Source organism: Helianthus annuus, chromosome 2 (genome assembly GCF_002127325.2).
Source record: "Helianthus annuus cultivar XRQ/B chromosome 2, HanXRQr2.0-SUNRISE, whole genome shotgun sequence".
Taxonomy (NCBI): Eukaryota; Viridiplantae; Streptophyta; class Magnoliopsida; order Asterales; family Asteraceae; genus Helianthus; species Helianthus annuus.
Genome location: NC_035434.2, coordinates 162,742,202 through 162,755,129, shown reverse-complemented (window position 1 = coordinate 162,755,129; position 12,928 = coordinate 162,742,202).

Below are 12,928 nucleotides of genomic sequence, written 5' to 3'. Positions count from 1 at the left end.
AAATAGGTTATACGCTAAATGCGCCGTTTATTTAACATAAAGATATAGTTTTACGATATCGGCCATAACTCAAAATCTGGACCACCAACTGATCTCAAATTTTCGGTGCAAGTTTATAAATTAGTAATAAAGATTTCTACTCTTTCACTTTTCCAAAAATCACGTTTTATATCAAAAGGGCAAAATAGTCAACTTTTAAGCATAATCGGAAACATGCATATGAATCGGTTAAACATAGACTCAGGTTGCAAAAATTCCAGAGAGTTACACTTAAATAAAATTGGTCAAAAATAAACTCCAATACAGATCTCAAACATGCATGCATGGATCCGAATCGAGAGTCAACGAAAAAGTCGTTTTATAAGACTTTCGGTTCCGATCCGAGTTTATACTAAAGATTGTCGAGTTGATCATGATAAAACATATTCCTATATTCATTATAAAGTTATTTTTGATGATCAAACTGGTTGCATGTCATCTACATTACCATTTATGCCATATTTCGCAAAAATCATTTCTGTTGACTTTTTAAGAACAACTTTGACTCGACAAATAGCATGCTTAGAGTGGGAATCAGAGAATACCCTTTTGAGGGTTTGTTTCCCACATAAATACCAACTTATAAGTGGTTTCAATTTGAGAAATGACAGAGCCAAATTCGTTTAATCGAAAAGTCAAACTATATGAACAATGGATTGACTTTTGGCTAATAATCAAAGCTAGAACGAATTAGAGAATGATATGAATGCTTACAAAGGTCCTAATGAAGCCTAGATAGCACTTGGAAGTGGTCTTGCCGATCAGATTGCTCCTGGAAAGCCTTGTGAGTTCTTGCAAGTTTGAATGTGTTCTTGTTTACAATGCAAGTGCCTCAAAAATGAACAAATGATCTGAATTATAAGGGAAATCAGATGTTGTAAGGAGGCAACAGGTGTCCCAACATGCATGTAATCTTATTGGTGAGAAATGGAGGTGATCACAGCTGTTTTGCACTCAAATTCGGACCCAAAATGACTTAATTCGCGAATTCTGCATCTGGCAGGGGCATGCGGCCCGCATTAGGCAGCCCAGGCGGGCCGCCTGGGGTCTGCAGTACCCAAACATTTTTCATTTGTTGCAGTTTTGGTCCCTGTCTTCGCACGCGAGGTTTTGGCTACTTATTTTGACTCGTAAACCCCCAAACTTGGTTTTTAAGAACCTTGGGACATTTACCAACATGGTAATGTCCTCGGTTAACTTTGCGCTCACCCGAAAAGTCATGAAATTCGACGTTGACGCTTTTAACCCCTTAAGTACGGTTTTGGCCATAACTTTCTCATACGATAACGAAACTTCACGAAATTTTTACCACATATTCTAGTGAGTATATTTTAGCATTACAAAGCTTCGGGTCTGCCAAAAGTTCACTCAGAGGTATAAATTCAACATGTTGACACTTTTGGCCCCTGCAGTTTGTAATTCCTCACTTTTGTGCAATTTCCGCTTCGTATGATCCATGATCCATCCATTTAAGGTTATAAACATTATGTAGGGTTATCATAGAGTCTATTTATCCATTGTTGACACTTTGGACCCTTGCGTTCCATAGTTTTCACTGTTTGTCAACTTTAGTCCGTCTAAAGTATGTTTTTGCATATCCAATGCCCATGACACGTGTCAATGCATTATTGGACGAAATTTTTCGAGGTGTTACAATTTGGCAGACGTTTCAACACACGTTTGGTTCACAGTTGAATCGTAGCACAACCCTTCACCCCCAAACGGATGGCCAGAGTGAACGGACGATTCAGACATTGGGAAGACATGCTATGTGCTTGTGTGATGGACTTTGGTGGGAGTTGGGATACTCACCTGCTCTTGGTGGAGATTTCCTACAATAGTAGTTATCACACCAGCATCCAGGCCGCCTCGTTTGAAGCCTCATATGGGCGTAAGTGTCGGTCCCTGTTGTGATTGGGTGGAGACCGGAGTCAAACGGTTTATTGACCCCGAGTTGGTTCGGGAAACCACATACAAGATCGTTCAGATACGTGATCGTATCAGGTCAGCACGTGATAGACAGAAGAGTTGCGCCGACAAGCGACAGAAACTGTTGGAATTTGAGGTTGATAATATGGTTATACTAAAAGCCTCGTCTTGGAAGGCGTGGTACGACTTGGTAAATGTGGAAAGTTGGACCCACGGTACATAGGACCCTTCGAGATCCTGGTAAGGATCGAAACTGTTGCATACAAACTAAAGCTTTCAGAAGAACTTAATAGGGTTCATGACACGTTTCACGTGTCAAATCTCAAGAAACTCCAAGTGACAGTAGCTCTCCACCAGACTAGGAGAAGTTGTATTAAACTTATCATGGTTCATTGGAATTCACGTCATGGCCCAGATTTTACTTGGGAGCGTGTAGACCAAATCAAACCTAAATATCCGTATTTGTTTCACAACTCCCCCGCAACCGATATCACAGCTTGAATTTCGGGACGAAATTCTTTTAACGGGGGGATAATGTGACAACTGGCACTTCTCCACATATTCTGTACGTTGTTAAACAGAAATTTATGCATTAATGATTGTGCCTGATTTAATTAATGACATGAATGATTTTCTGAATGTTGTCATATACATACAAGAGCATTACATGTTGCAAGATTATTTATCATTATTGCATGCAACACAATATGGTTCAATTAGTGCACGGAACAAAGTTAGCACAGTTATCAGACAAATTAGAAGTACTGACGGGAGTTCAGTACTCAGGCAGACATGATGTTAAGAAACAGAATGAGCCCGAAACCAAGAGTTGCACTAGTATAGTGTGTAGGAAAGTAAGGATCATAAAACTGCCTTCCTAGTGATGATTTAAGTGTCGGAAAGTGCCCGAAACACGCCAAAACTGCAGAATTCTGCAGAAAACAATAAAATTCAGCAATTTTCAGCATTTAAACATCAAAATACAGTGCAGAAAAGTGGATTAATGGTCCACAATATCTTCCTAAGTGTCGGGAATCAAAACTGTCATAAAAGGGAACATAAGGCACACTAAACTGCGTAATTTAGCACCTTAATGAACCGGTAACCAACCGAACAACCGGACACTACCCGAAACACCAAATTTTCACTAGAAGCATTGTTTTAGTGTTACGAAGCTAGTTACGGTCACCGAAAATCATAACACATCCTATAAACACATAACACCTAGAACACTAACTAGTTCCCTTGAATTCTAACTAAACTTCTTAACTAATATTTGAAACCCAACAATACACCCCCACCCCCCATTAACGGTTAGAAACATGGGGACCCACCCCATGATTATATCTCAATTGTTTAATTGATTTGTTCCTAGCTTTAGAAACATAAAATCCAAGAGTTATTAGAATGTTGGAGACTTGTTAATAAAAACCACAAGTAACTTCGTTTTATTCATTTCATCACTACAAGTCTACAACACCATCCATCTTCTCCCTCCTCTTGCTTGTCTACGGCCACCACACCACCACCATACTCCCACTACTTTCAATCATTCTCATACAATCCAAGGGTGCTAGGAGCTTAGTTAAGGAGCTTGAAGGCATCGGAGCTTGAAGGACCATTCTCTAGAGCTTTTATCCATCTTGTTCATCAACTTCATCATCATTGATTTCTTCCCTAGCCTTGTGCTAGTAGTAAGCTTCTTGTAGGTTGATTTTACTTCTTATATTGATGCTTAAAAGATTATGTAAGTAACAAATCATAAAGATCATGAAAGAACAAGAAGATAACTTTTCACATAAGGCTTAAAATCATAATAATCTATGTTGATTTAGTGTATGTATGAATCTTGATTGTTGATTTCTTGTGTTTATGATGTTAATCATCATAAGAAGCTTGCTAGATTGTGATTAAACACATGATCTAGCAAGTGAGAGGATGAATCTTGTGAAAATCAAGATGATCATTCTTTATGTTTCACATGAACTTGAAAATGAAGATAATTTTGTGTGTGATGAAGTATCATACATGTTAAAAGTCTTGTAAATGGATGATTACAAAACTAATTTTCTCAAGAAACCAAGTTTATATATAAGATTTACATAATCATGAATTTTAAGGAAACTAATCATGTTTTTTTAGTGTTAAATCGAGGATAGAAATATGTTGTTAACAAGGAAAATACAAGAAAAATCATTTTAAGAAAATCTTCATGTAAGTTGTAAAGGACTAGATTTTACAAGAATGAGATTTATAAACAAATAACCATGTTTTAAAGGGTAACTAAACCTACTAAATAACATAGTAAGTTACTACAAGTTTTTACAAAATTTCAAGTTCATGATGTAGTGTGAATTACATGGTTTTGGCTCATGGTAAGTCTTGAATGATTTGTTGATGATTGATGGTGATTTTAAAAGAAAATGATATGCTTTAAAGGCATGGAAACCTCCATTTTTAAGGGGAAACTATGGCAAATTTTTTCTAGAATTTAAACACTTGGAAAAATATTTTTAAAGAAGTGTTTACAAACAAATTTTAACCATGGTTTTTCATATAAAATTTGCCATAATTTTTGTTACAAAAATTACAAGAATCGGAGGTTGTTTTTTGATAAATAAAAGTGACTAAGTATATATTTAGGAAAATATATTTAGATGTCACAATTTGTGTGTTACTTGTATATTATGTGTAATAGTTATATTATTTTAGGACTTGAAAATAATATAACTTACCAAAATACCTCAAAAATTGTAATATAAAATAATACCAAAATTTCAAGAAAATGAATATACAAGTTATACCCAAATTTTGGACAAACCGAACAAGGAATATTGATTACATATATATATATACCGGAATTAAGTTCATATATATTTTGACAAATAAGTTGAACGATATTTTGGAAACCAAACAAACGGAAAAATACGATTTTTACAAATATTACAAAAAAATCATATTTTATCAAGTAAAAATATATTATTTTTGAGTGGAGAAAATATATATATGGAATTATGAATATTTTCTAAGTTAATCTTAAAAATATATCATTTTTGAGATTTATATGAAAATACAATTTGTTTTGCCAAGGAAGAATTATAGATAATTTTCTATAAAAGTTTTCTTAAAATGCATATACTTTAAGAATATAATTTGGTGAATTTTTGTTTGATTAAAAATATTATTCCAAAAAATTAAATACAAGATTAAGTATAAAATACTTAATAAATACAAGAAAATGCGTATTCTCGTACGCATAAATACACACAGGAATACGCCGCCAATACTTGGCAAAATACACAAGTATAAGTACACCCATACTTGGGAAAATACGTTTGTATAAATACATAATATACCAAGTTAAAATATATTATTTTAATAAATATTCCAAATAATTAATAAATATAATTTAAGTTAAAAAATTATTATTTTAACCAATAATTATATACTTTGGAATAATGTAATGTACCTCAAAAACGTAACTCAAAGGATACTAAGTCTTAACAAAGTAACTAAGACTAAAAGTCGCTACACGACCTAAACGTCTAATAAAACATGGCACGTGTGTAGGTAGTTGTACGACTCATAGAAGGACCTTTGAGTATAGGAGACAGCAGGACGCAAAATTATGAGTTCATGTCCCCCTTTTCTTTTAACTGTTTTCAGTTTTATAACTTCGTGGGTGAAATACGTGTTACAAATATTTCAGTGATTCCAAAAGGTGTGGTTAGCTAAGGAATGAACTGTTAGATCATGTGAATGGGTAGGCGCACACTTAAGACCATTAATCCTCGTATAAGGACCAAGGGACATGAGTGATAGATCTATTTGGGTGTTGCGAGCCCCACCCCTGGGCCGGAAGTGGCCGAAGGTGGTGACTATGTCTTCCAGCCGGAAGCCCGGTACAAAATCCGCAAGGTTTGAGCCTTCCTATGCCATTGCACACATGTTAATGTATTAGCTACACATTAATTGATCTGTTCATAGATGCTTTCATACCGGTTTACTAAAGGCATACTTTCAGATGTTTACAAGATTATCCGAACTCATACAGAAACACGTGAACTCGCTCAACTCGCTCAACTTTTGTTGATGTTTTCAAAATTACATGTATTTCAGGAAACAAGATGGATTTTGGGCGCTGGTGTTGTTTTCGAGACATAAATTTCAAGTTTTGATGTCATCCACTTTTGATTTGTAACATAACTTGAGGATATGTTGGTTGAAACTTAATGACTTGTGTTTTGTAACATTTTAAACTTATGAATGGATGAACATCATGTTTTAATCATGTAGTTGTTTATTATAATTGAATGCAATGATATTGAACTAGTCACACATCATACGCTTACGCAAAAGTCAGGGTGTGACATAATGTCTATTGATTTTAAAACACTCCTCCATTGAGCATGAAAGATTGTCGCACTCTTTCTATCCCGAAAGGTGTCGATTGGAGCTGTAGAGCCTTACAATGTTTGTTAACAACTAACTTGTTGAGCAAAGATACAGAGGTCATGGTGCAGTTAGACAATTAAGCATCTTACAAGAACCCAGAACCACTTCATGCTTACTTTGCATTCACCTTCATATGTGGATCCTAAATGTGACCCGATGCATGAAAATACATTGGCTTGTTGCCTCATGTCCTAGATATGAGGTGGTACAATATCGCCAGTTTTCATGATATAATAAATGAGTAATGAGTCATCTGTCCAACGATATGGAAGGTCCAAATTTATGTAATAAAGGCATAAACGATTTCTTTAATTATTTTTTATAAAAAACCAAATCCATAACAAAACAACCAAAAGGTTTGATAATAAACTACTTTCCATTAAAACACCAAAACAAAACATCAAATCTTCATCTTTAACGATTAGCCTTGCCAACCCTCTCAATCTCAATCTCATTGATTTGCAGGTGAATGCTGAAGATGTAGACGAATATGATGATGAAGAGGAGAAGGTGGAGGATTTGGTTCCACAAGATGAGTTTTCGTGTACTTGTAAGCGGTGCAATGAACATATCAACGAGTATTACAGGTACTACTATAAATGTATAGATGATTCATGTGATTTCGCTCTTCATAAATTCTGTACAGAGCTCCCAAAAACATTAAACCACCCATCAGACCAACATCCTTTAACCCTCCACGAGGGAGGTGCACGATATATCTGCATTGATTGTTGGTTTGCAAAGGTTGTAAACTGTGTTATGGAAGTAGACAAAAGGAGAATCTACCACCCTAGCCATCCACACCCACTAGTGTCTCTCCGCTTGAAACCTATTTTATGTGAGTGTGCCGCTTGTGGGAAAGAACATAAAGGGGTATTCTTTCACTGTACCACATGTTCTGACTTCGCCATACATATCGATTGTGCTTTCCTGCCAAAACGTTTGTTAATCCAACATACTAAAAATGCCGTTTTCAGCCATACCCATCCACTCACCCTTTCTTATTCTTTCCCAATAGAAGAGTTCAGAGCTAAATATTCACCTAGTTGCTGAGCATGTGATGGTGATTTTGATTACAAAGGGGGTTTTTGGATATACAAATGCGAGAAATGTATATACTATACCCATCTAGATTGTGCAACATCAAGAAGAGAGTCATTCATGTCCATCTTGTCTATTGGTATAATTACTATATCTTTTCATATAAGATTCATTCCATCTGATTGGTTATTAACAAACTTATTATCCTTATTTATTGTAGGACCAAATTTGACAGTCGTTTGAGACAATCGGAGCTAGTAACTACCGAAAATGCAGCGGAAATACAAAATCAGCATGAATCAAAGCAGAATAGGAGTAGAAACAGAAGTAATACACTTTAACACCGTTTTCTCATTCAACTTTCACAAAATACAAGGTCAGCGGGTCGGCTACACTTTTCACATCAACGTACAAAATGAGAAAACAACTTGGGTATATATAGGGGAGGTAGTTTCGCTCATATGAACATGTTCCTTGGAGCGAAACCTCAACTAAGTAGTTTCGCTTTTATGGACATGTCCATATAAGCGAAACCTTTACATGACAAACCCAAAATTACATATTTAACCCCTATACAATACATAATTAACACATCTAGACCCTATACATTCAACAACTAAGACTAAGACGCAGGCTTTAGACATTCGTGCACCAACAAACTCCCCCTTGGATACAGCCGCAGTCTTCAGTCTTGGTCTTCGGGTCTTCACAGGGACTTAAACGTTTCTTCACGCTGCTTAGGCTTCTTTCTAAGCAAATTTCGTACCGTGTCATTATCTTTCTTTTTCTTCTTATCCTCATCAGCTTGAATATGCATCCATTTCCCTCTTTTCTCTTCAAGCTTTTGACGTTCACGCGCAGCTTTTCTCTTCATCTTTTCCTCGAGCGACCACCATGCAGACTTCCATTTCCTTTTAGAGTTGATACTTTTCTGAAAGCAAAGGGTTACCACTTGCTGAAATTGCATGGCCTGCTCTCTGTCCTCTGGCTGATAATGAATTTTGTTGATGAAAAGACATTCGATATCCTTTGCAGAGCAATTCACAGGCCACATAGGATCATAAACATAAATCTCTCTCAATTCTCCACCTGCTCTGTAAGTAATCACTGCTTTCGTAGTAATGCAACTATAAACCCAGCCCATGAAGCCTTTGTAAAACTCTTGCTCCATTGGTGGCACTGGTATAGTTTTCATCGTTCTCAGCTTCTTTACATTCAGTATCGTCTCTTCAACACCTGTCACTGGATCTCTTCTCGTAACTCTTTTCGGATAGTGTGGTTTCCAGTGCTTGAAGTCTTTTAAAGCCTCGAATTTTATCAAACCCCACATGGCAACATCATTTTTCCTGACAGGATATCCCAACGTTCTAACCTTTGACAATTCATCCACATCCCACCATGGAAGTGACATGATATCATGCAACTTTTCAAAATACTGAACTCCACATTCCCTCCTAATCGCATACGCATTAACTTGCGGTAAGAATCCCCAACTGATAATGTCACCGAGAGATACACTTCTATCACGTTGATAATACTTCAGAGGACGTTTGAACTTTCTCTCATGACTTTCTTTGAACCATTTCTTTCGTTCTTCCTTTGCCATATCTTTTTGAGTGCTGTCAAAGTTTTTATCTTTCAAAATTTCAGCAACTTTTCTTCGCAGCTCATCACGGTTCTCCTCAGTAAAGAATTCCATTAACGTTGGCAACTGTGACGTATCTTCATTGATACGTTCATCATCTGTCCAGTCTTCGACTTCATCCCTATCATACAAGTCAGCCTCTTCAACATATCGATATTCATACTCAGGCTGTGAATTGATGTCGAATGCATTCAACTCTTCTTCAAACTCAGTGTTCATTTCTTCTTCAAAATCGAATTTAAAGTCAGGATTCACCATGCTAGTCATTTCCTTAATTGTATCCAACGTATAAGAATGATAAGTATCCAACTTCAAAATCAACTTATCAGCTTGTTGAACATTTTGTGCATCACCTGACTCCCCCTGTCTATCAGCTCCCCCTGATTCTTCGTTCACTGAGTCGTTCATTAAATCATCAACGGTCTTCTCAGTGGAAGCCTCTGTTACTTTCAATCCTGTACCGCCCTGAGCATCATCGTCATCATCATCTGAACCATAACTGCTCGCAGAATACACTTTATCATCTTTAACATCTTCTTTTTCATCTTCCTCTTCATCATCTTCATCATCTTCCTTTTCATGACTGCTCTGATACCACTTGTGAGTTCAGGATCGGATCGTAAACGATCACTAGATCTGCGGTGGATTCGATTTAACGTGCGGAATCCGTTAAATCGAACCGTAATCGTGCGCGAATACGTAATTAAACAACGTTTATTACATAACGACGACAACCGGACAGAGTTTCGACTCGATCTACACACTACACACTCCAAATCTGATCAACGTGACGTAATTGGAGTGTTCTTGACGTAGATGATGAAGATCTGATCAGCTTGTGTTTGACGGTTATGAACGGTTGTGAAGTTGTTCTCTGATTGCTTGTCTTCTAATTTCGCTTATATGTCCGTTTGAATATATTTATAGTTGGTCAATGCCTGCCATAAAAGCGAAATCAAACTCATGCATTTCGAGCGGAATCAAAACCGTGTGAGCATGCATTTGAAGCGGAATCAGTCCCATGCACGCATGCTGTTACGTATGAATTGAACTTTTCATGCCATTTCCTTTTTTGATGATGTCATATGAATGATGTCATCATCAAGAATGATGACATCATTCTTGTTCAGATCCGCTCCCTTCGTATCGTGTCATACCGTATACTGACCTAACATTACCTAACGACACCTAGCGAAACCTCTGTCCGGTATTTTACAGACTCAAGACACTAGACTTTACATGTACATTTAGATTTCTATCTATGGCCACACAAATAGTGCACTAACAATCTCCCCCTTGGACATAGCTAGAAATCTGTGATGTTTAGTCTTGAACTGCCTTGGATAACATCTTCAAGTGAAATCGCAGTCTCCCCCTTGAATGATGCCCCGAATTTCTAAGATTTGACGTTTAATCTTACTCCCCCTTTCATTTAGCTTCCTGCACATTCTCTACCAAGAAATTAAATTCGAGATCTTTACGTTTTGGGTAGAAATTAATTGAAACATTCTCAAATTTTATCTTCACTTTTCATTACAAACACACTCTCCCAAGCCTGTTGTTCATCATGTTTAGCACTTGGGATTTTGAATATCAACTTTTCAACATCAGTTGTCAAAAATCTTTTTGATTTTTTTAATAATATGAAACATAAGTGCAAAAACAAAATTTAAATGCAGAAATAAAATATATACAAACACTATTTTTGTGAGTTTGTGTAAGAGGATCATATCAGATTTTGAGACAAATCACTAGCACCGTTAAGCTTTAAACATATTAAGTTCTAAACAATTCACGTTGATTGACGATATAATTGTCCTCTTAAGCTCAATCTAAAAACTTTCGAAATGCTTACCGATACGTTTAAGGTATATTAATTATGCACTAAGTTCTTATGGACCCCACGATCTCAGCATATCCCCTCATCATGCAATACACTAACTCAAGTAATGCCTTTAAACTTTCATCAACTGTGATATGTGCGAAAATAACGCAGAATGTTTAAACATTAACAATCAGGTCGATACTTCCGTATACGCAGAGAAAGTCCAATGTTTAAACAAAATAAGAAAATAAACAAGTTGAAGTTGTTTAGGCTTTAACCACCAGGTCGATACTTCCGTATACGCAGAGGAGGTCCAAAGCTTAAACGAAACACCAAAGAAAATAAAGCAGAACGTTTAGGCAATAACATCCAGGCCGATACTCACGTATACGCAGAGGATGTCCAATGCTTAAACAAAATAAAGAAATAAGACAAGTTTAAATCTTTGCAAAATGAAATGTACAATCACAGTGATTTTTCAGAAAAATTGTGAAAGTTCACAAATTTAACCAGTTTTTATGCTCTTTGCATTCAGCGATTACTGAGTAGGTACCCAATCAAGAAGGACAAAACTAAGTACTATGCTTTCAACCATGTTTCCCACTAGAACTAAGCTTTTTCATTTAAGTTTGTATCATTATCGCAAATCTACTAGTCTAGCTGAGCCTATCGTCACATCCTTAGTGAGATCGTTTATCACATTTGACATTTCATTTCTTTAGCATGCTGTGATAGTCTAACTGATGTACTATCATTTCCTCTTGTCTCAACAAAACTCATTTTTGGATTTTCCAATGTTTTTGACATTTTCAAATTTTCAAATTTTTTTTTTAAAATTTTTCTCCCCCTAAATTCAAAATATATTTCAATTTTGATTTTCTGAGAAAATTTGAAAACAATAAACTGTACAAAGTAAAATGACAATTTGACGAGAATTGCTTCAATTCTCCATCCACTTGGTGTAAACAATCAGAACTCCCCCTGACAACAACCTATTTTCCCATTATGATTTCAAAACACTTAAGTTTGTTTTAATCAAAATGGTTTTTCCGAAAAATTAGTTTTGTGTGTCATTTCATAAACTCGGGGTTTCATCACCTTGTTCTTCAAATTACCACTTGTAGGAAAGATGAATCAAGTACAACTTAATGTCCTTAAATTATCTTTTGAAAGTAGAAATATCACCGAAGTGAATTTCTCAAGAAAGATGCCGATTCCTACTCCCCAATTACCAACCTGGGAGTTCCGGCAAGTCAGGTTTTTCAGTTAAAGAGATTCACCTAAGCCTGACGGTCCTTGGGTGATTTCGAATTCTTGTTCAACAATGGTGGAAAGTTTGCATCATCCATTGTTAAATCAAAATTCTCAACTTTTACCTCAACACATGGCTCTTCTGGCTTTATCACACCAGATTCATTGCCTAAATGTGGCTTGTCTGACTTTGATGAGTCAGATTCATCGCCGACATGTGGCTCCTTTGTTTTCACAGAAACAGATTCATCGCCAAGAAGTGAAAATTTCACTTTCTTTGTTTTGTTAATCTTCTGATTAACAACTTTGTCTTTCTTCAAAATTCCTTTCTCTTCTGTCCTCAGAATTGTATCTGATGAATTCGTTTTGCAAGATTTATCATTCTTTGAAAAGCAAGACGATTTATCAGAACTGCTGTTTGGTTTTCCTAATGTTCACGAGGAAAAAATCTTCTCCAGATATTCTCTCGCCTTCTTCCTCTTCTTTCGCAGTCTGTCTTTCTGCCCCTGAGAAAGCTTCACTTTCTTTTCTTGAACTTTAGGTTCTTTGACTTTGTGTTCTGAAACTTTCTGTTCCTTGGGCTTTTCTTTGACTTTGACTGACTTCATCACCCTTTTCTGAGATACAACCCTCGATCTTTCAATTGATCTCATTGGGCAATCTCTGGCAATGCGACCTTTGATTTGGCATTCATAACATCTTCTTGTCTCAAATCTCTGTCTCTGGCAGTTAACAGCAATGTG